This window comes from Rhipicephalus microplus, chromosome 9 (genome assembly GCF_043290135.1).
Source record: "Rhipicephalus microplus isolate Deutch F79 chromosome 9, USDA_Rmic, whole genome shotgun sequence".
Taxonomy (NCBI): Eukaryota; Metazoa; Arthropoda; class Arachnida; order Ixodida; family Ixodidae; genus Rhipicephalus; species Rhipicephalus microplus.
In genome coordinates this window covers 69,088,570-69,109,660 of record NC_134708.1, presented here as the reverse complement: position 1 = coordinate 69,109,660, position 21,091 = coordinate 69,088,570, and the positions used below count along the sequence as shown (strand labels likewise).

General features: G+C 44.2%; 20 non-coding genes across 20 annotated transcripts; all 20 read left to right on the top strand.

The window, feature by feature from the left end:
* Nucleotides 1-7,418: 7,418 nt before the first annotated feature.
* Nucleotides 7,419-7,490, top strand: TRNAD-GUC (transfer RNA aspartic acid (anticodon GUC)). Its single transcript has one exon. It is a non-coding gene; the product is annotated as a tRNA-Asp (tRNA).
* Nucleotides 7,491-7,709: 219 nt separating this feature from the next.
* On the top strand, nt 7,710-7,781 carry TRNAD-GUC (transfer RNA aspartic acid (anticodon GUC)). Its single transcript has one exon. It is a non-coding gene; the product is annotated as a tRNA-Asp (tRNA).
* A 224-nt stretch (nt 7,782-8,005) lies between these two features.
* TRNAD-GUC (transfer RNA aspartic acid (anticodon GUC)) lies at nt 8,006-8,077 on the top strand. Its single transcript has one exon. It is a non-coding gene; the product is annotated as a tRNA-Asp (tRNA).
* Nucleotides 8,078-8,301: 224 nt separating this feature from the next.
* Nucleotides 8,302-8,373, top strand: TRNAD-GUC (transfer RNA aspartic acid (anticodon GUC)). The gene has a single exon. It is a non-coding gene; the product is annotated as a tRNA-Asp (tRNA).
* A 224-nt stretch (nt 8,374-8,597) lies between these two features.
* TRNAD-GUC (transfer RNA aspartic acid (anticodon GUC)) lies at nt 8,598-8,669 on the top strand. The gene has a single exon. It is a non-coding gene; the product is annotated as a tRNA-Asp (tRNA).
* An 804-nt stretch (nt 8,670-9,473) lies between these two features.
* On the top strand, nt 9,474-9,545 carry TRNAD-GUC (transfer RNA aspartic acid (anticodon GUC)). The gene has a single exon. It is a non-coding gene; the product is annotated as a tRNA-Asp (tRNA).
* Nucleotides 9,546-10,062: 517 nt separating this feature from the next.
* On the top strand, nt 10,063-10,134 carry TRNAD-GUC (transfer RNA aspartic acid (anticodon GUC)). The gene has a single exon. It is a non-coding gene; the product is annotated as a tRNA-Asp (tRNA).
* A 507-nt stretch (nt 10,135-10,641) lies between these two features.
* On the top strand, nt 10,642-10,713 carry TRNAD-GUC (transfer RNA aspartic acid (anticodon GUC)). The gene has a single exon. It is a non-coding gene; the product is annotated as a tRNA-Asp (tRNA).
* Nucleotides 10,714-11,801: 1,088 nt separating this feature from the next.
* TRNAD-GUC (transfer RNA aspartic acid (anticodon GUC)) lies at nt 11,802-11,873 on the top strand. Its single transcript has one exon. It is a non-coding gene; the product is annotated as a tRNA-Asp (tRNA).
* A 219-nt stretch (nt 11,874-12,092) lies between these two features.
* TRNAD-GUC (transfer RNA aspartic acid (anticodon GUC)) lies at nt 12,093-12,164 on the top strand. Its single transcript has one exon. It is a non-coding gene; the product is annotated as a tRNA-Asp (tRNA).
* Nucleotides 12,165-12,381: 217 nt separating this feature from the next.
* Nucleotides 12,382-12,453, top strand: TRNAD-GUC (transfer RNA aspartic acid (anticodon GUC)). Its single transcript has one exon. It is a non-coding gene; the product is annotated as a tRNA-Asp (tRNA).
* A 1,403-nt stretch (nt 12,454-13,856) lies between these two features.
* Nucleotides 13,857-13,928, top strand: TRNAD-GUC (transfer RNA aspartic acid (anticodon GUC)). Its single transcript has one exon. It is a non-coding gene; the product is annotated as a tRNA-Asp (tRNA).
* A 507-nt stretch (nt 13,929-14,435) lies between these two features.
* TRNAD-GUC (transfer RNA aspartic acid (anticodon GUC)) lies at nt 14,436-14,507 on the top strand. The gene has a single exon. It is a non-coding gene; the product is annotated as a tRNA-Asp (tRNA).
* Nucleotides 14,508-15,309: 802 nt separating this feature from the next.
* TRNAD-GUC (transfer RNA aspartic acid (anticodon GUC)) lies at nt 15,310-15,381 on the top strand. Its single transcript has one exon. It is a non-coding gene; the product is annotated as a tRNA-Asp (tRNA).
* A 220-nt stretch (nt 15,382-15,601) lies between these two features.
* Nucleotides 15,602-15,673, top strand: TRNAD-GUC (transfer RNA aspartic acid (anticodon GUC)). The gene has a single exon. It is a non-coding gene; the product is annotated as a tRNA-Asp (tRNA).
* A 217-nt stretch (nt 15,674-15,890) lies between these two features.
* TRNAD-GUC (transfer RNA aspartic acid (anticodon GUC)) lies at nt 15,891-15,962 on the top strand. Its single transcript has one exon. It is a non-coding gene; the product is annotated as a tRNA-Asp (tRNA).
* Nucleotides 15,963-17,647: 1,685 nt separating this feature from the next.
* TRNAD-GUC (transfer RNA aspartic acid (anticodon GUC)) lies at nt 17,648-17,719 on the top strand. The gene has a single exon. It is a non-coding gene; the product is annotated as a tRNA-Asp (tRNA).
* Nucleotides 17,720-19,388: 1,669 nt separating this feature from the next.
* TRNAD-GUC (transfer RNA aspartic acid (anticodon GUC)) lies at nt 19,389-19,460 on the top strand. The gene has a single exon. It is a non-coding gene; the product is annotated as a tRNA-Asp (tRNA).
* Nucleotides 19,461-19,970: 510 nt separating this feature from the next.
* TRNAD-GUC (transfer RNA aspartic acid (anticodon GUC)) lies at nt 19,971-20,042 on the top strand. Its single transcript has one exon. It is a non-coding gene; the product is annotated as a tRNA-Asp (tRNA).
* Nucleotides 20,043-20,557: 515 nt separating this feature from the next.
* Nucleotides 20,558-20,629, top strand: TRNAD-GUC (transfer RNA aspartic acid (anticodon GUC)). Its single transcript has one exon. It is a non-coding gene; the product is annotated as a tRNA-Asp (tRNA).
* The last annotated feature ends 462 nt before the right edge of the window (nt 20,630-21,091 follow it).

Below are 21,091 nucleotides of genomic sequence, written 5' to 3'. Positions count from 1 at the left end.
CGGAAACGCCATACATGGCCCATATATAAGTTATATCTGGCCATATATAAGCATATATGGCAGCATATGTGGCCATATATAGGCATATATGGCAGCATATGTGGCCACATATAAGCATATATGGATGTATATCTGGCGGAGTCGGTTCATGTATGGGGTTATATACGGCCATATATGACGCGGTTGGCCCATATAAGGAGTCAAATCTGGCCAAATAAGGCACGGCCACACCATATATAACATATCAAGTGGATCCTTATATGTGGAAGAGCTCTCTTATTTGGGATGAACCACGTATATATTTAGCAACGTGATCACACTTTTATGCGAATTGTAATATATAACAATTTGTACACAAAGCTGACCTGCTTGTTTTTCATAACAATAGGAGTATTAAATATATATGTTGTTTCTGCCATGCAAAAAAACCGAAATTTCAGGTCAGCTTTGTGTACGTGATAGTTGCAACTCAGTTGAATGCATATATGCATGCATTCGTGTAATTTAACTCGTAAATTTTTCATAGCATTTAGGTTTGAAACAATAAGTTGCAATTAATACGACGTAAATAATGTATACAAGAGCAGACATGTTTTACGAGGAAGGAATCGTGTCAAGTCACAAAACGTATTGAAGCTTCCGAACCTCGCTATTATTATAGAGCAATCCTATATAGTATTATGTAAAGACAAAATGCATGCAACTTATATTGTTCACATTAATGCATTGTTTAAAGTGGCAGCAAGAAAGAGTAATTTCAATGCACTTTTAGCTTCCACATCGGTGGACAAAATTTCTGATTATTTGAAAGTTTTGATGGCTATATGCTCCCTTCATATAACAAGATTTCTGTTAATCCTGTTGACCCCTCATCTGCGATTGCTTTCAGCAGCCATTTACTATAATTGCATGCGCAGTGCAATGTTTAAGGGAGTATTTTCAAAAACAAAAAGAACTTACGTGAATGCAACTTGTAGGCACTATTATGAGAACATTCAAGATGGAAGTTGTACTAATTTATTGCAAAAATACATCTTGCGTTTCCTTTGGCTACGTATAATGTTCCTGGCTGTGCACATAGTAAATTTATCGAAAATTTTATGATTGCACAAGTGAACAAATAATTTAGTGTAATGTTTGCAAGCGTCAAATAAATCTCACGTCATAGACATGTACGTTAAAAAAGGTGCAACTGACTCACACGTGATACATATTTAATGGACCATGTAATGAAATGCTGAAGCTTTATAGCAACATTTAACGTAGGCTGCCGAATTCACAAAACTTCTATTTTGTGTCGGTGTGTCATTACTTAGTCGAGGTCACTAAAGCGCACGTGCCATCATCAGGATTAGCCTGAACATTGCCTTGTGAATACAATTAGTATGACACATCTTTTGCGGGCTGGCGTGATACCTAAGCCAAACTCTACATTATGTAAACAGCCCCTTGTAGTGCAGGCGCGTAACGATTCAAACTGCTTGCGAACATATCCTTTCAACACCAACACGGTAGTGCACTTACTTATAAGATATGTATGCCGGTACATACCCACCAAACTGCGCAAGTGCACAATCACGTATAGAGATTCATGGGCACCCGGACACTGGCATTTCATTCAATGTGGCTAGATATTTTCGGCCATGTCAGAATGATATGAGTGTATTATTATTATTATTATTATTATTATTATTATTATTATTATTATTGTTGTTGTTGTTGTTGTTGTTGTTGTATTTCGCAAAACGCCCACAGCAAATCCATATGCTGTCATACTGCGTCGTTATGTAAGTTTTTTGAGATCAGTTATTTTGGTGTTCTTTTTGATAGGATGCTGAATTTTTTCTACTTGCATTAAATGTGCTGCCATGCGAGGCCTTCATTCTCTTCCTGTTGGCTCAACATCTCGCGAGAATCCGGTTCTTTTACAGCCTTCTACAAATTGTACACCGCGATATGTCGTGGTCAACTTGAGTACATATGCATATTTGATTTGGAATGGCCTTGCTAAATCCAGCAGTAGCACCACTGAGTGAGTCCAGAAAAATTTCATAAGTATTTACCCTCATCATTTCACTAGAATCCTTTCAACACTGCTAGAATATTATATTTGCCATCAGTTAACGGCCGGCAAAATCGCGCTGAGCTGTTATTTCTTTACAAGCTAGTTCAGGGTGAGATATTCTGCCCTTCTCGGTTGTAATAATTTTGAAACTCCGCGTAAGTTATCGAGAGAGAATCGACCGTTGCATGTACCTGCCAGCTTCTTTCAACACTCTATCCTTTACAGAATACCGAGTCTATCTAACGTCAACTTTCTCAATTCGTTATGTTTTTCATAGTCTACAGTCATTTTTTTTTGTCAGTGAGGGCTGCCCTGTCCTAACGTAGCTTTGCACATGCACAGATTCTTCCCTTTTCCGTCTTTCAGGAAGCCTTCGCCACGGTTATGTATATTCTACATTATTTTTCAGTCCCATTCCATGAATATCTACTCTTTTATTTGTTGTTTCCATTGTGCGTTGATTTCTTTTCGACTGCTCGTTTTTGCTCTTTTTTGCATTTATGTGGACAGTCTGTAATGTATTGTTTGTTTTTCTTTTCTTTTCGCGCGCGCCAGCATGAAAGACCCTATGGTTGTTCTTGGGTAGGTTAAAAAATGATTGATTGATTATTCGTTGATTGAATATTATTATTATCATTTTAAATGCTTGCGAAATAAGATGAAAATTCCGCTGAAACGCGTCTTCTTAGCCAGCGTATACGAAGCAGCGATTTCAGCTCCACGGAATGCCTGTCTCAAAGGTCTTGCACGTGCAGCTTTCTGGTCCCGCGGGAGGAAGTTAAAGTCCATTGTTCGAAAAAGCTCGCCTGACTGCATTGGTTGCAAGGGGTGCGCACAGTAAAAAAATTACAAAAAAGGACGCCCGTCGGATGAGTGGACACTTCGGAGAAAGTTGTTCGAAGAAGCGTGGCGCGTAGGCACCATGTAGCCCTGCCGTACGTGGCATACAACAGTCTGTCGACAGTCGACACAGCAGGAAAGAGAGTGCCGTGGCCCATTTCAAGTAACGACGAAGAAAATAGTTTGCACAAACATTCAGTCGTATGGTAATAACATTGCGTCAATAATAGTTAAAAAATGAAACGTCGTTCGCCAATAAGCTCAGGAAAATTTAGTTCTAGTGAAAAGTGCGTAAATCATTGATCTCAAGGAGTAATGTAGTATCCATTGCAATATTCATTGTCAAGCCTGCGTGCACTGTATCCGTTCGCGTCATTGTTGTTTTTTTTTTGCTCGCCGGAGTCATGGGTGCTGTGCTGATCGAGTTTGTTAATTTTCATTCCTTTTGCTCTTATTTCGTGTTCAACTACTGCTCCAATTTACACAAGATAATCACGCAGCTCTCAGGAATCTACTTCGCTGTACGTGGTGAAATTGTGGACGGACGTGGAAGTGTTTTTGTGTGCGTGTGCGTCTGTGCGCTGCTGGATTGGCGATCGTCAACTTTTCGTGCGAGAAGAAAATGGATACCCACGCTTGCGGGCAAGCGTTGCTTCAAAACTTCTTCCTAAAGCAGTACGAATGCACGTGGTGGCTTTAAGGTGTGAATAGGTTATCAGAATTAACAGGCTCCTTGAAAGACAAGTCTCGGCTAAATGTTAAGGTAAGTTCATCATTTTCATTATCTTCGCACGTTGTTCATAAATATTATGATAACTCGAAAACATACCACATTGCATGCTTGCTGAGTAAATAACTTTATGCTAATCATGGTTACGTCATTAGGCTGTTTTGTTTAAGCGATACGACAACACTTTCTTTTTTTTTCACTTGATCCAGACAGTGCTCTATTTAATCAAAAAATCTACGCCAGGAAAATGTTGGTTTTGTGCCATTGTACTTTTTATAAATATATTGATGTAAATATACTTGTGTCTTATTTTTCTCATTTTAACGCTTGAGGAAAAACCAAGGATTACAACTTGCGCAATTACAAATAAAAAAGAGTTGCATATCTCAAACTCCAAGGGTGTCATGAGATTTATGAGCCCACGTTTGAATTTGTCTTGCGTTTGAATTTATCTTTCTTCGTCTACGTTCTACTTGTTTTTATATTTACGTGTGTTTTGATAAGAACACGCAGTTAAATTTTTGTTGCTAGTTTGATTCTTCAAAGCAGGGTGCTATGTCACGGATCCAAATGGAAAAACTTAAGAATAGCCCGTAATTTAGTTTCCGCCATCTACAACCAGGGTGATATAAGTGTAAATTTGACTGCTATGCGTATATCACAGGCGACATTATCGTTACTGATGTCGCAAAATCGCGTGGTTACCTTGAGGAACTGCGCATACCCGCATACATAGTTACACAAAATAATGTTATGTCACGTTTTAATCCGCGAGCACTGTAGATAGTTTTACGCAAGCTGACAAATAAACTGGTATGATGCATTAGGGCTTGCAATGTGTGAAAAAACTGGGGGACCGTTAAGCTCCGTTTTTCACAGTTGAACGTGATAGCAGTATCGATCCTGTTTCTTGTGCGTAATTCAATCACTTAGTGTGTACTCTTTATTGCATGATGCTACTTGAACAAATTTAATTGTGGAATAGTACTGTGTAATTGAGAAGGTTGAAAGTGTCTCAATGAAGGTTTCGCACATGGCTGCATTTTGTGTAAAAAAGGGGTAACATAGTTTAAAGAACAAGAAATATTATGTAATTACTGAGTTGCGCCAAAAAATTGAAATACAAAAGGAGGACACCTAGACGCAGCACCCACTGACAACTGAAACATTGTTGGAGAAAACAGACATACGTATATATGCGGTTACGAGAACACGTGCGGTGAAAGAAAAGGATTAGATGAGCAGACAGATTGTATAAATGATGCGCTTCCAGGAAAGCTACCTCAGTAGCAAGCAACATAAGTGAGAGTTACGTGACACATGAATCCCCAGCTTTGTTTATGAAATACGCCTCTCCGATTTCCCGCGCTATACCGTGCCACTGAATTTAGCTTTAACTACCGTATTCCAAACAAGGGCGCGCAGCCACACTCTCTACAATATGATGATTGGTTAAAGAATGGTTGTTAATTCCTTTAAAGAAGCTTTGTGATCTACAATTATATAAATAAATTCTAAGTAATACTTCCCACACGACAGCGCAGTGCCGTCCACCACACGATGTCCACACTGTGAAAGAAAATGATCAGATGTCTGCTCATCTAATCATTTTTTTCCACCTCACGTGTTGTACGTCGTAACCGCATACATATGTCTGTTTTCTTCAATAAAGTTTCAGTTGTTAGTGTGCGCTGTGTCCAGGTGTCTTCCTTTCGCACTTCAAATTTTTTCGCGCAACTAAGTTAAGATGAAGTACCAACTCGCCCAGCAGAACGTGCTTCTCAATATAATGTGTGTAAAATGTTTTAGAACTTTATGCACCCACTACGCAGTCGTGAGGAAATACGTTCACTAACCAGTGTGCCTTTTGTAATGGTTGGCTGTCTTTAGACCGCGAAGTCACGTTGGTAATAACGTGTTGTGATGCTTGATGACAATGCACGCTTGTATCATGCAATATAGCTGCGATATTAAAGGTGTTGTGAAACCTGCATGCAGGATACATGTATTTATTAAGCATGACAGTTATTTTCCTTGCATTTACAACAAGAGGAAGTTATTCATGCTTTATTTTCAAGCAGATGCATAGCTGTGTTGTAGAGCACTTGCATGCCATGCAAATTGCCTGCATGATTTTGATCATCACTCAAACCCGAAAATTTATAATATTTGTTTTATTTGCATTCTCTCAATTTTCGATCATTGACAAGACGATTTTTCATGGAGAGCCACCGATGCCTACACCGGAATTTCTGCAGAATGAGCTCTTTACAACTGTTACGTTAATGATGCATTATTTAAAATGGAAAGCGGATTACGTTTACAAAGTACATTTTTAGTGTCCCGTTGGCAAGAAATATTGTTAAATGCCTCCGTTCCCACGCGCACAGAGACCTATAGACACCAGTTTTAGCAGTCGTTCTATAGGTCATTAGTCACAATACTTGTACATAACAAGCTTGCATACCAATCACTTTCGACCGAACTTCTTAAAAGTTGATTATCAACTCATTTAAGTTATTCAATGCACACGCAGTTCATACGGTCAATGCAAGTCATATTTCGTTTTGACTGACTATGAACGCTCCTTTGACACACTAGAAAAGTTTTAAACATAACACACTGTGAAAGATAACTTTACGAAACTCACATTGGGTTCTTTTATGCTATTTATTTTTGTCAAGTCGGAATCGATAAAGCGGAATATTTACTTGCACCGTACTATGTCTCAGACCGTGTTGACCATAGGTTCAAGATAAGAATAATCGCATGCTAGACTGACGTGTTTCAAAATGATTTGTTACCAAAAAAAATTACAAGATGGAACCAGCGGCCTTCTAGCATTGCCTCTACACTCCCAAATATTTGTTTTATTTCATGTTAGAATTGTTCCGATTTATATGTTAGAACATGTTCTGATTTATATATGAATTTCTCTTGCAGATTGTGATTCAGGTGACTTTGATTATTTGTTTGGCTGACTATGTATTTTTTGTATTCTACTTTTCGTAAATGCTCCTCCAATGTAATGCCAATCGGTGCTGTGGGTAATGAAATAAATAGATAAATAAAAAAGTGTCGATAAGTAAGCAATAAATTTAAGCACAAAGAATGTATCTCTTCAGGAAAAGTGGACTAACAGTGACATGTGCCCACCACAAATTTTAAATATGATGCCAAGATACATTTTAGCAAATTGTTGTTGAGAATAACTTGAGATATATTGAGGATAACTTAATTGAACAAGAATGTTCTGGGGTATGTTCTGCCTTTGTTTTGGAGATCATAGTGACTGCATGCAGACCTTTCAACAAACAGGTATATTTCTGGCTGAAGAATGATTTGAGCAGCTATATTTTTTGCCGGTGACACAGGCTGAACTAATATAGATGAATCATTTGAATGGCTTTACATAAAGGTATCCATATAAGGCCATATATGAAAGCATCCATATAAGACCTTATATGGATGCCTCTATATATAGCCATATATGGCCATATACAGCAGCACCCATATATGGGGATATAAGGCCCATATATGGCTATATCAGGATTTGAACATATCAGTTTATATACGGCCCATATATGGGGATTCCGTATATGGGCCAGATATGCCCAATTCCTGATGTAGCCATATATGGGGATTTTTATATAAGTCCATATATAGGATTTTTGTAAGGGTAGCGCCAGGTATCTGTTTTTTTTCTCTCCCACTGAAACAGTCGTGTCAAGCTAGAGTGTTGATCTCGCAGACAACACCGTCGTGTCTGCCGTCATGCACATATCCTCGTTAGTATAGTGGTCAGTATCCCTGCCTGTCACGCGGGAGACCGGGGTTTAATTCCCCGACGGGGAGCAGCAAATTTTTAGTTACCATAGGGTGGAAATTCAACCTGCACTAATATATCATTCGGCAAATTAATCTTCGTTTACTCCATCTCCCCCAGAGTAAGCTAGTATAATGGGGAAGCTCTAGCGCCAGGTGTTTTTTTTTCCTCTCCCACTGAAACAGTCATGTCAAGCTAGAGTTGTAATCTCGCTGACAACACCGTCGTGTCTTCTGTGCATACACATATCCTCGTTAGTATAGTGGTCAGTATCCCCGCCTGTCACGCGGGAGACCGGGGTTCAATTCCCCGACGGGGAGCAGTACTTTCTTAGTTACCATAGGGTGGAAATTGAACCTGCACTGCTATACCAATCGGAAAATAATATTCGTTCTCTCCATCTCCTCCAGAGTAAGCTAATATAATGGGGAAGCTCTAGCGCCAGGTGTCTTTTGTTTTTTTTCCTCTCCCACTGAAACAGTCATGTCAAGCTAGATTTGTGATCTCGCTGACAACACCGTCGTGTCTGCCATGCATGCACATATCCTCGTTAGTATAGTGGTCAGTATCCCCGCCTGTCACGCGGGAGACCGGGGTTCGATTCCCCGACGGGGAGCAGTAATTTTTTAGTTACCATAGGGTGGAAATTGAACCTGCACTGCTATACCATTCGGCAAAATAATCTTCGTTCTCTCCAACTCTTCCAGAGTAAGCTAATATAATGGGGAAGCTCTAGCACCAGGTGTCTTTGTTTTTTTTCCTCTCCCACTGAAACAGTCGTGTCAAGCTAGAGTGTTGATATCGCAGACAACACCGTCGTGTCTTTCGTGCATACACGTATCCTCGTTAGTATAGTGGTCAGTATCCCCGCCTGTCACGCGGGAGACCGGGGTTCAATTCCCCGACGGGGAGCAGTACTTTCTTAGTTACCATAGGGTGGAAATTGAACCTGCACTGCTATACCATTCGGCAAAATAATCTTCGTTTTCTCCGTCTCCTCCAGAGTAAGCTAATATAATGTGGAAGCTCTAGTGCCAGGTGTGTTTGTTTTTTTTGCTCTCCCACTGAAACAGTCATGTCAAGCTAGAGTTGTGATCTCGCAGACAATACCGTCGTGTCTGCCGTGCATGCGCATATCCTCGTTAGTATAGTGGCCAGTATCCCCGCCTGTCACGCGGGAGACCGGGGTTCGATTCCCCGACGGGGAGCAGTAATCTTTTAGTTACCATAGGGTGGAAATTCAACCTGCACTAATATACAATCGGCAAAATAATCTTCGTTTTCTCCATCTCCTCCAGAGTAAGCTAATATAAAAGGGAAGCTCTAGCGCCAGGTATCTGTTTTTTTTCTCTCCCACTGAAACAGTCGTGTCAAGCTAGAGTGTTGATATCGCAGACAACACCGTCGTGTCTGCCGTCATGCGCATATCCTCATTAGTATAGTGGTCAGTATCCCTGCCTGTCAAGCGGGAGACCGGGGTTTAATTCCCGGACGGGGAGCAGTAATTTGTTAGTTACCACAGGGTGGAAATTCAACGTGCACTAATATATCATTCGGCAAAATAATCTTCGTTCTCTCCATCTCCCCCAGAGTAAACTAATATAATGGGGAAGCTCTAGCGCCAGGTGTTTTTTTTCTGTCCCACTGAAAAAGTCATGTCAAGCGAGAGTTGTGATCTCACTGACAACACCGTCGTGTCTGCCGTGCATGCGCATATCCTCGTTGGTATAGTGGTCAGTATCCCCGCCTGTCACGCTTGAGACCGGGGTTCTATTCCCCGACGGGGAGCAGTAATTTTTTAGTTACCATAGGGTGGAAATTGAACCTGCACTGCTATACCAATCGGCAAAATAATCTTCGTTCTCTCCGTCTCCTCCAGAGTAAGCTAATATAATGTGGAAGCTCTAGCGCCAGGTGTCTTTGTTTTTTTTCCTCTCCCACTGAAACAGTCACTTAGAGCTAGAGTTGTGATCTCGCAGACAATACCGTCGTGTCTGCCGTGCATGCGCATATCCTCGTTAGTATAGTGGCCAGTATCCCCGCCTGTCACGCGGGAGACCGGGGTTCGATTCCCCGACGGGGAGCAGTAATCTTTTAGTTACCATAGGGTGGAAATTCAACCTGCACTAATATACCATTCGGCAAAATATTCTTCGTTTTCTCCATCTCCTCCAGAGTAAGCTAATATAATGTGGAAGCTCTAGCGCCAGGTGTCTTTGTTTTTTTTTCTCTTCCACTGAAACAGTCGTGGCAAGCTAGAGTGTTGATATCGCAGACAACACCGTCGTGTCTGCCGTCATGCGCATATCCTCATTAGTATAGTGGTCAGTATCCCTGCCTGTCAAGCGGGAGACCGGGGTTCAATTCCCCGACGGGGAGCAGTAATTTTTTAGTTACCATAGGGTGGAAATTGAACCTGCACTGCTATACCAATCGGCAAAATAATCTTCGTTCTCTCCGTCTCCTCCAGAGTAAGCTAATATAATGTGGAAGCTCTAGCGCCAGGTGTCTGTTTTTTTTCCTCTCCCACTGAAACAGTCACTTCAAGCTAGAGTTGTGATCTCGCAGACAATACCGTCGTGTCTACCGTGCATGCGCATATCCTCGTTAGTATAGTGGCCAGTATCCCCGCCTGTCACGCGGGAGACCGGGGTTCGATTCCCCGACGGGGAGCAGTAATCTTTTAGTTACCATAGGGTGGAAATTCAACCTGCACTAATATACCACTCGGCAAAATAATCTTCGTTTTCTCCATCTCCTCCAGAGTAAGCTAATATAAAGGGGAAGCTCTAGCGCCAGGTATCTGTTTTTTTTCTCTCCCACTGAAACAGTCGTGTCAAGCTAGAGTGCTGATCTCGCAGACAACACCGTCGTGTCTGCCGTCATGCGCATATCCTTGTTAGTATATGGTCAGTTTCCCTGCCTGTCACGCGGGAGACTGGGGTTTAATTCCCCAACGGGGAGCAGTAATTTTTTAGTTACCACAGGGTGGAAATTCAACGTGCAGTACTATATCATTCGGCAAAAATATTTTTGTTTTCTCCATCTCCCCCAGAGTAAGCTAATATAAAGGGGAAGCTCTAGCGCCAGGTGTTTTTTTCTGTCCCACTGAAAAAGTCATGTCAAGCGAGAGTTGTGATCTCGCTGACAACACCGCCGTGTCTGCCGGGCATGCGCATATCCTCGTTAGTATAGTGGTCAGTATCCCCGCCTGTCACGCGGGAGACCGGGGTTCGATTCCCCGACGGGGAGCAGTAATTTTTTAGTTACCATAGGGTGGAAATTGAACTTGCACTGCTATACCATTCGGCAAAATGATCTTCGTTTACTTCATCTCCTCCAGAGTAAGCTAATATAATGGAGAAGCTCTAGTGCCAGGTGTCTGTTTTTTTCTCTCCCACTGAAACAGTCGTGTCAAGCTAGAGTGTTGATCTCGCAGACAACACCGTCGTGTCTGCCGTCATGCGCATATCCTCGTTAGTATAGTGGTCAGTATCCCTGCCTGTCACGCGGAAGACCGGGGTTTAATTCCCCGACGGGAGCAGTAATTTTTTAGTTACCATAGGGTGGAAATTCAACCTGCACTAATATATCATTCGGCAAAATAATCTTCGTTTTCTCCATCTCCCCCAGAGTAAGCGAATATAATGGGGAAGCTCTAGCGCCAGGTGTTTTTTTTCTGTCCCACTGAAATGTCATGTCAAGTAGGACTTGTGATCTCGCTGACAACACCGTCGTGTCTGCCGTGCATGCGCATATCCTCATAGTATAGTGGTCAGTATCCCCGCCTGTCACGCGGGAGACCGGCCTTCGATTTCCCAACGGGGAGCAGTAATTTTTTAGTTACCATAGGGTGGAAATTGAACCTGCACTGCTATACCAATCGGCAAAATAATCTTCGTTCTCTCCATCTCTTCCAGAGTAAGCTAATATAATGGGGAAACTCTAGCGCCAGGTGTCTTTGTTTTTTTTCCTCTCCCACTGAAACAGTCATGTCAAGCTAGAGTTGTGATCTCGCTGACAACACCGTCGTGTCTTCCGAGCATACACATATCCTCGTTAGTATAGTATCCCCGCCTGTCACGCGGGAGACCGGGGCTCGATTCCCCGACGGGGAGCAGTACTTTTTTAGTTACCATAGGGTGGAAATTGAACCTGCACTACTATACCAATCGGCAAAATATTCTTCGTTCTCTCCATCTCCTCCAGAGTAAGCTAATATAATGTAGAAGCTCTAGCACCAGGTGTCTTTGTTTTTTTTCCTCTCCCACTGAAAGTCATGTTAAGCTAGAGTTGTGATCTCGCAGACAATACCGTCGTGTCTGCCGTGCATGCGCATATCCTCGTTAGTATAGTGGCCAGTATCCCCGCCTGTCACGCGGGAGACCGGGGTTCGAGTCCCCGACGGGGAGCAGTAATCTTTTAGTTACCATAGGGTGGAAATTCAACCTGCACTAATATACAATCGGCAAAATAATCTTCGTTTTCTCCATCTCCTCCAGAGTAAGCTAATATAAAGGGGAAGCTCTAGCGCCAGGTATCTGTTTTTTTCCTCTCCCACTGAAACAGTCGTGTCAAGCTAGAGTGTTGATCTCGCAGACAACACCGTCGTGTCTGCCGTCATGCGCATATCCTCGTTAGTATAGTGGTCAGTATCCCTGCCTGTCACGCGGGAGACCGGGGTTTAATTCCCCGACGGGGAGCAGTAATTTTTTAGTTACCATAGGGTGGAAATTCAACCTGCACTAATATATCATTCGGCAAATTAATCTTCGTTTTCTCCATCTCCCCCAGAGTAAGCTAATATAATGGGGAAGCTCTAGCGCCAGGTGTTTTTTTTCTGTCCCACTGAAAAAGTCATGTCAAGCGAGAGTTGTGATCTCGCTGACAACACCGTCGTGTCTGCCGTGCATGCGCATATCCTCGTTAGTATAGTGGTCAGTATCCCCGCCTGTCACGCGGGTGACCGGGGTTCGATTCCCCAACGGGGAGCAGTAATTTTTTAGTAACCATAGGGTGGAAATTGAACCTGCACTGCTATACCAATCGGCAAAATAATCTTCGTTCTATCCATCTCCTCCAGAGTAAGCTAATATACTGGGGAAACTCTAGCGCCAGGTGTCTTTGTTTTTTTTCCTCTCCCACTGAAACAGTCATGTCAAGCTAGAGTTGTGATCTCGCTGACAACACCGTCGTGTCTTCCGTGCATACACATATCCTCGTTAGTATAGTGGTCAGTATCCCCACCTGTCACGCGGGAGACCTGGATTCGATTCCCCGACAGGGAGCAGTACTTTCTTAGTTACCATAGGGTGGAAATTGAACCTGCACTGCTATACCAATCAGAAAATAATCTTCGTTCTCTCCATCTCCTCCAAAGTAAGCTAATATAATGGGGAAGCTCTAGCGCCAGGTGTCTTTTGTTTTTTTTCCTCTCCCACTGAAACAGTCAAGTCAAGCTAGAGTTGTGATCTCGCTGACAACACCTTCGTGTCTGCCATGCATGCACATATCCTCGTTAGTATGGTGGTCAGTATCCCCGCCTGTCACGCGGGAGACCGGGGTTCGATTCCCCGTCGGGGAGCAGTAACTTTTTAGTTACCATAGGGTGGAAATTGAACCTGCACTGCTATACCATTCGGCAAAATACTCTTCGTTTTCTCCATCTCCTCCAGAGTAAGCTAATATAATGTGGAAGCTCTAGCGCCAGGTGTCTTTGTTTTTTTTTCTCTTCCACTGAAACAGTCGTGTCAAGCTAGAGTGTTGATATCGCAGACAACACCGTCGTGTCTGCCGTCATGCGCATATCCTCGTTAGTATAGTGGTCAGTATCCCTGCCTGTCACGCGGAAGACCGGGGTTTAATTCCCCGACGGGGAGCAGTAATCTTTTAGTTACCATAGGGTGGAAATTCAACCTGCACTAATATACCACTCGGCAAAATAATCTTCGTTTTCTCCATCTCCTCCAGAGTAAGCTAATATAAAGGGGAAGCTCTAGCGCCAGGTATCTGTTTTTTTTTCTCTCCCACTGAAACAGTCGTGTCAAGCTAGAGTGCTGATCTCGCAGACAACACCGTCGTGTCTGCCGTCATGCGCATATCCTTGTTAGTATATGGTCAGTTTCCCTGCCTGTCAAGCGGGAGACCGGGGTTCAATTCCCCGACGGGGAGCAGTAATTTTTTAGTTACCATAGGGTGGAAATTGAACCTGCACTGCTATACCAATCGGCAAAATAATCTTCGTTCTCTCCGTCTCCTCCAGAGTAAGCTAATATAATGTGGAAGCTCTAGCACCAGGTGTCTTTGTTTTTTTTCCTCTCCCACTGAAACAGTCACTTCAAGCTAGAGTTGTGATCTCGCAGACAATACCGTCGTGTCTGCCGTGCATGCGCATATCCTCGTTAGTATAGTGGCCAGTATCCCCGCCTGTCACGCGGGAGACCGGGGTTCGATTCCCCGACGGGGAGCAGTAATCTTTTAGTTACCATAGGGTGGAAATTCAACCTGCACTAATATACCACTCGGCAAAATAATCTTCGTTTTCTCCATCTCCTCCAGAGTAAGCTAATATAAAGGGGAAGCTCTAGCGCCAGGTATCTGTTTTTTTTCTCTCCCACTGAAACAGTCGTGTCAAGCTAGAGTGCTGATCTCGCAGACAACACCGTCGTGTCTGCCGTCATGCGCATATCCTTGTTAGTATATGGTCAGTTTCCCTGCCTGTCACGCGGGAGACCGGGGTTTAATTCCCCAACGGGGAGCAGTAATTTTTTAGTTACCACAGGGTGGAAATTCAACGTGCAGTACTATATCATTCGGCAAAAATATTTTTGTTTTCTCCATCTCCCCCAGAGTAAGCTAATATAAAGGGGAAGCTCTAGCGCCAGGTGTTTTTTTCTGTCCCACTGAAAAAGTCATGTCAAGCGAGAGTTGTGATCTCGCTGACAACACCGCCGTGTCTGCCGGGCATGCGCATATCCTCGTTAGTATAGTGGTCAGTATCCCCGCCTGTCACGCGGGAGACCGGGGTTCGATTCCCCGACGGGGAGCAGTAATTTTTTAGTTACCATAGGGTGGAAATTGAACTTGCACTGCTATACCATTCGGCAAAATGATCTTCGTTTACTTCATCTCCTCCAGAGTAAGCTAATATAATGGAGAAGCTCTAGTGCCAGGTGTCTGTTTTTTTTCTCTCCCACTGAAACAGTCGTGTCAAGCTAGAGTGTTGATCTCGCAGACAACACCGTCGTGTCTGCCGTCATGCGCATATCCTCGTTAGTATAGTGGTCAGTATCCCTGCCTGTCACGCGGAAGACCGGGGTTTAATTCCCCGACGGGAGCAGTAATTTTTTAGTTACCATAGGGTGGAAATTCAACCTGCACTAATATATCATTCGGCAAAATAATCTTCGTTTTCTCCATCTCCCCCAGAGTAAGCGAATATAATGGGGAAGCTCTAGCGCCAGGTGTTTTTTTTCTGTCCCACTGAAATGTCATGTCAAGTAGGACTTGTGATCTCGCTGACAACACCGTCGTGTCTGCCGTGCATGCGCATATCCTCATAGTATAGTGGTCAGTATCCCCGCCTGTCACGCGGGAGACCGGCCTTCGATTTCCCAACGGGGAGCAGTAATTTTTTAGTTACCATAGGGTGGAAATTGAACCTGCACTGCTATACCAATCGGCAAAATAATCTTCGTTCTCTCCATCTCTTCCAGAGTAAGCTAATATAATGGGGAAACTCTAGCGCCAGGTGTCTTTGTTTTTTTTCCTCTCCCACTGAAACAGTCATGTCAAGCTAGAGTTGTGATCTCGCTGACAACACCGTCGTGTCTTCCGAGCATACACATATCCTCGTTAGTATAGTGGCCAGTATCCCCGCCTGTCACGCGGGAGACCGGGGTTCGAGTCCCCGACGGGGAGCAGTAATCTTTTAGTTACCATAGGGTGGAAATTCAACCTGCACTAATATACAATCGGCAAAATAATCTTCGTTTTCTCCATCTCCTCCAGAGTAAGCTAATATAAAGGGGAAGCTCTAGCGCCAGGTATCTGTTTTTTTTCCTCTCCCACTGAAACAGTCGTGTCAAGCTAGAGTGTTGATCTCGCAGACAACACCGTCGTGTCTGCCGTCAAGCGCATATCCTCGTTAGTATAGTGGTCAGTATCCCTGCCTGTCACGCGGGAGACCGGGGTTTAATTCCCCGACGGGGAGCAGTAATTTTTTAGTTACCATAGGGTGGAAATTCAACCTGCACTAATATATCATTCGGCAAATTAATCTTCGTTTTCTCCATCTCCCCCAGAGTAAGCTAATATAATGGGGAAGCTCTAGCGCCAGGTGTTTTTTTTCTGTCCCACTGAAAAAGTCATGTCAAGCGAGAGTTGTGATCTCGCTGACAACACCGTCGTGTCTGCCGTGCATGCGCATATCCTCGTTAGTATAGTGGTCAGTATCCCCGCCTGTCACGCGGGTGACCGGGGTTCGATTCCCCAACGGGGAGCAGTAATTTTTTAGTAACCATAGGGTGGAAATTGAACCTGCACTGCTATACCAATCGGCAAAATAATCTTCGTTCTCTCCATCTCCTCCAGAGTAAGCTAATATACTGGGGAAACTCTAGCGCCAGGTGTCTTTGTTTTTTTTCCTCTCCCACTGAAACAGTCATGTCAAGCTAGAGTTGTGATCTCGCTGACAACACCGTCGTGTCTTCCGTGCATACACATATCCTCGTTAGTATAGTGGTCAGTATCCCCACCTGTCACGCGGGAGACCTGGATTCGATTCCCCGACAGGGAGCAGTACTTTCTTAGTTACCATAGGGTGGAAATTGAACCTGCACTGCTATACCAATCAGAAAATAATCTTCGTTCTCTCCATCTCCTCCAAAGTAAGCTAATATAATGGGGAAGCTCTAGCGCCAGGTGTCTTTTGTTTTTTTTTCCTCTCCCACTGAAACAGTCAAGCTAGAGTTGTGATCTCGCTGACAACACCTTCGTGTCTGCCATGCATGCACATATCCTCGTTAGTATGGTGGTCAGTATCCCCGCCTGTCACGCGGGAGACCGGGGTTCGATTCCCCAACGGGGAGCAGTAACTTTTTAGTTACCATAGGGTGGAAATTGAACCTGCACTGCTATACCATTCGGCAAAATACTCTTCGTTTTCTCCATCTCCTCCAGAGTAAGCTAATATAATGTGGAAGCTCTAGCGCCAGGTGTCTTTGTTTTTTTTTCTCTTCCACTGAAACAGTCGTGTCAAGCTAGAGTGTTGATATCGCAGACAACACCGTCGTGTCTGCCGTCATGCGCATATCCTCGTTAGTATAGTGGTCAGTATCCCTGCCTGTCACGCGGAAGACCGGGGTTTAATTCCCGGACGGGGAGCAGTAATTTTTTAGTTACCACAGGGTGGAAATTCAACGTGCACTAATATATCATTCGGCAAATCTTCGTTTTCTCCATCTCCCCCAGAGTAAGCTAATATAATGGGGAAGCGCTAGCGCCAGGTGTTTTTTTTCTGTCCCACTGAAAAAGTCATGTCAAGCGAGAGTTGTGATCTCGCTGACAACACCGTCGTGTCTGCCGTGCATGCGCATATCCTCGTTAGTATAGTGGTCAGTATCCCCGCCTGTCACGCGGGAGACCGGGATTCGATTCCCCAACGCGGAGCAGTAATTTTTTAGTTACCATAGGGTGGAAATTGAACCTGCACTGCTATACCGATCGGAAAATAATCTTCGTTCTCTCGATTTCCTCCAAAGTAAGCTAATGTAATGGGGAAGCTCTTGCGCCAGGTGTCTTTTGTTTTTTTTCCTCTCCCACTGAAACAGTCATGTCAAGCTAGAGTTGTGATCTCGCTGACAACACCGTCGTGTCTGCCGTGCATGCACATATCCTCGTTAGTATAGTGGTCAGTATCCCCGCCTGTCACGCGGGAGACCGGGGTTCGATTCTTCGACGGGGAGCAGTAATTTTTGTTACCATAGGTTGGAAATTGAACCTGCACTGCTATACCATTCGGCAAAATAATCTTCGTTTTCTCCGTCTCCTCCAGAGTAAGCTAATATAATGTGGAAGCTCTAGCGCCAGGTGTCTTTGTTTTTTTCCTCTCCCACTGAAACAGTCATGTCAAGCTAGAGCTGTGATCTCGCAGACAATACCGTCGTGTCTGCCGTGCATGCGCATATCCTCGTTAGTATAGTGGCCAGTATCCCCGCCTGTCACGCGGGAGACCGGGGTTCGATTCCCCGACGGGGAGCAGTAATCTTTTAGTTACCATAGGGTGGAAATTCAACCTGCACTAATTTACAATCGGCAAAATAATCTTCGTTTTCTCTATCTCCTCCAGAGTAAGCTAATATAAAGGGGAAGCTCTAGTTCCAGGTATCTGTTTTTTTTCTCTCCCACTGAAACAGTCGTGTCAAGCTAGAGTGTTGATCTCGCAGACAACACCGTCGTGTCTGCCGTCATGCGCATATCCTCGTTAGTATAGTGGTCAGTATCCCCGCCTGTCACGCGGGAGACCGGGGTTTAATTCCCCGAAGGGGAGCAGTAATTTTTTAGTTACCATATGGTGGAAATTCTACCTGCACTAATATATCATTCGGCAAAATAATCTTCGTTTTCTCCATCTCCCCCAGAGTAAGCTAATATAATGGGGAAGCTCTAGCGCCAGGTGTTTTTTTTCTGTCCCACTGAAAAAGTCATGTCAAGCTGGAGTTTTGATCTCGCTGACAACACCGTCGTGTCTGCCATGCATGCGCATATCCTCGTTAGTATAGTGGTCAGTATCCCCGCCTGTCACGCGGGAGACCGGGATTCGATTACCCGACGGGTAGCAGTAATCTTTTAGTTACCATAGGGTGGAAATTGAACGTGCACTGCTATACCAACCAGCAAAATATTCTTCGTTCCTTCCATATCCTCCAGAGTAAGCTAATATAATGAAGAAGCTCTAGCGCCAGGTGTTTTTCTGTGCCACTGAAACAGTCATGCCAAGCTAGAGTTGTGATCTCGCTGACAAGACCGTCGTGTCTGCAGTGCATGCGCATATCCTCGTTAGTATTGTGGTCAGTATCCCCGCCTGTCACGCGGGAGACCGGGCTTTAATTCCCCGACAGAGAGCAGTAATTTTTTAGTTACCATAGGGTGCAAACTCAACCTGCACTAATATATCATTCGGCAAAATAATCTTCGTTTTCTCCATCTCCTCCAGAGTAAGCTAATATAATGGGGAAGCTCTAGCGCCAGGTGTTCTTTTTTTCTGTCCCACTGAAACAGTCATGTCAAGCTAAAGTTGTGATCTCGCTGACAACACCGTCGTGTCTGCCGTGCATGCGCAAATCCTCATTGGTATAGTTGTCAGTATCCCCGCCTGTCACGCGAAAGACCGGGGTTCGATTCCCCGACGGGGAGCAGTAATTTTTAAGTTACCATAGTGTGGAAATTCAACCTGCACTAATATATCATTCGGCAAAATAATCTTCGTTTTCTCCATCTCCCCCAGAGTAAGCTAATATAATGGGGAAGCTCTAGCGCCAGGTGTTTTTTTTCTGTCCCACTGAAAAAGTCATGTCAAGCGAGAGTTGTGATCTCGCTGACAACACCGTCGTGTCTGCCGTGCATGCGCATATCCTCGTTAGTATAGTGGTCAGTATCCCCGCCTGTTACGCGGGACACCGGGGTTGAATTCCCCAATGGGGAGCAGTAATTTTTTAGTCACCATAGGGTGGAAATTGAACCTGCACTGCTATACCAATCGGCAAATTAATCTTCGTTTTCTCCATCTCCTCCAGAGTAAGCTAATATAATGGGGAAGCTCTAGCACCAGGTGTCATTGTTTTTTTTCCTCTCCCACTGAAACAGTCATGTCAAGCTAGAGTTGTGATCTCGCTGACAACATCGTCGTGTTTGCCGTCCTGCGCATATCCTCGTTAGTATAGTGGTCAGTATCCCTGCCTGTCACGCGGGAGACCGGGGTTTAATTCCCCGACGGGGAGCAGTAATTCTTTAGTTACCATAGGGTGGAAATTCAACGTGAACTAATATATCATTCGGCAAATTAATCTTCGTTCCTTCCATATCTTCCAGAGTAAGCTAATATAATGGGGAAGCTCTAGCGCCAGGTGTTTTTCTGTGCCACTGAAACAGTCATGCCAAGCTAGAGTTGTGATCTCGCTGACAAGACTGTCGTGTCTGCAGTGCATGCGCATATCCTCGTTAGTATAGTGGTCAGTATCCCCGCCTGTCACGCGGGAGACCGGGGTTTAATTCCCCGACAGGGAGCAGTAATTTTTTAGTTACCATAGGGTGGAAATTGAACCAGCACTGCTATACCAATCGGCAAAATAATCTTCGTTCTCTCCATCTCCTCCAGAGTAAGCTAATATAATGGGGAAGCTCTAGCGCCAGGTGTCTGTTTTTTTTTCCTCAACCCACTGAAACAGTCATGTCTAGCTAGAGTTGTGATCTCGCTGACAGCACCGTCGTGTCTGCCGTGCATGCGCATATCCTCGTTAGTATAGTGGTCAGTATCCCCGCCTGTCACGCGGGAGACCGGGGTTCGATTTCCCGACGGGGAGCAGTAATCTTTTAGTTACCATAGGTCGGAAATTCAACCTGCACTAATATATCATTCGGCAAAATAATCTTCGTTTTCTCCATCTCCTCCAGAGTAAGCTATTATAATGGGGAAGCTCTAGCGCCAGGTGTCTGTTTTTTTTCTTTCCCACTGAAACAGTCGTGTCAAGCTAGAGTGTTGATCTCGCAGACAACAGCGTCGTGTCTGCCGTCATGCGCATATCCTCGTTAGTATAGTGATCAGTATCCCTGCCTGTCACGCGGGAGACCGGGGTTTAATTCCCCGACGGGGAGCAGTAATTTTTTAGTTACCATAGGGTGGAAATTGAATCTGCACTGCTATACCAATCAGCAAAATAATCTTCGTTCTCTCCATCTCCTCTAGAGTAAGGTAATATAATGGGAAAACTCTAGCGCCAGGTGTCTTTGTTTTTTTTTCTCTCCCACTGAAACAGTCATGTCAAGCTAGAGTTGTGATCTCGCTGACAACACCGTCGTGTCTGCCGTCGTGCGCATATCCTCGTTAGTATAGTGGTCAGTATCCCTGCCTGTCACGCGGGAGACCGGGGTTCGATTCCCCGACGTGGAGCAGTAACTCTTTAGTTACCATAGGGTGGAAATTGAACCTGCACTGCTATACCAATCGGCAAAATAATCTTCGTTCTCTCCATCTCCTCCAGAGTAAGCTATTATATTGGGGAAGCTCTAGCGCCAGGTGTCTGTTTTTTTTTCTTTCCCACTGAAACAGTCGTGTCAAGCTAGAGTGTTGATCTCGCAGACAACACGTTCGTGTCTGCCGTCATGCGCATATCCTCGTTAGTATAGTGGTCAGTATCCCTGCCTGTCACGCGGGAGACCGGGGTTTAATTCCCCGATGGGGAGCAGTAATTTTTTAGTTACCATAGGGCGGAAATTCAACCTGCACTAATATATCATTCGGCAAAATAATCTTCGTTTTCTCCATCTCCTCCAGAGTAAGCTAATATAATGGGGAAGCTCTAGCGCCAGGTGTTCTTTTTTTCTGTCCCACTGAAACAGTCATGTCAAGCGA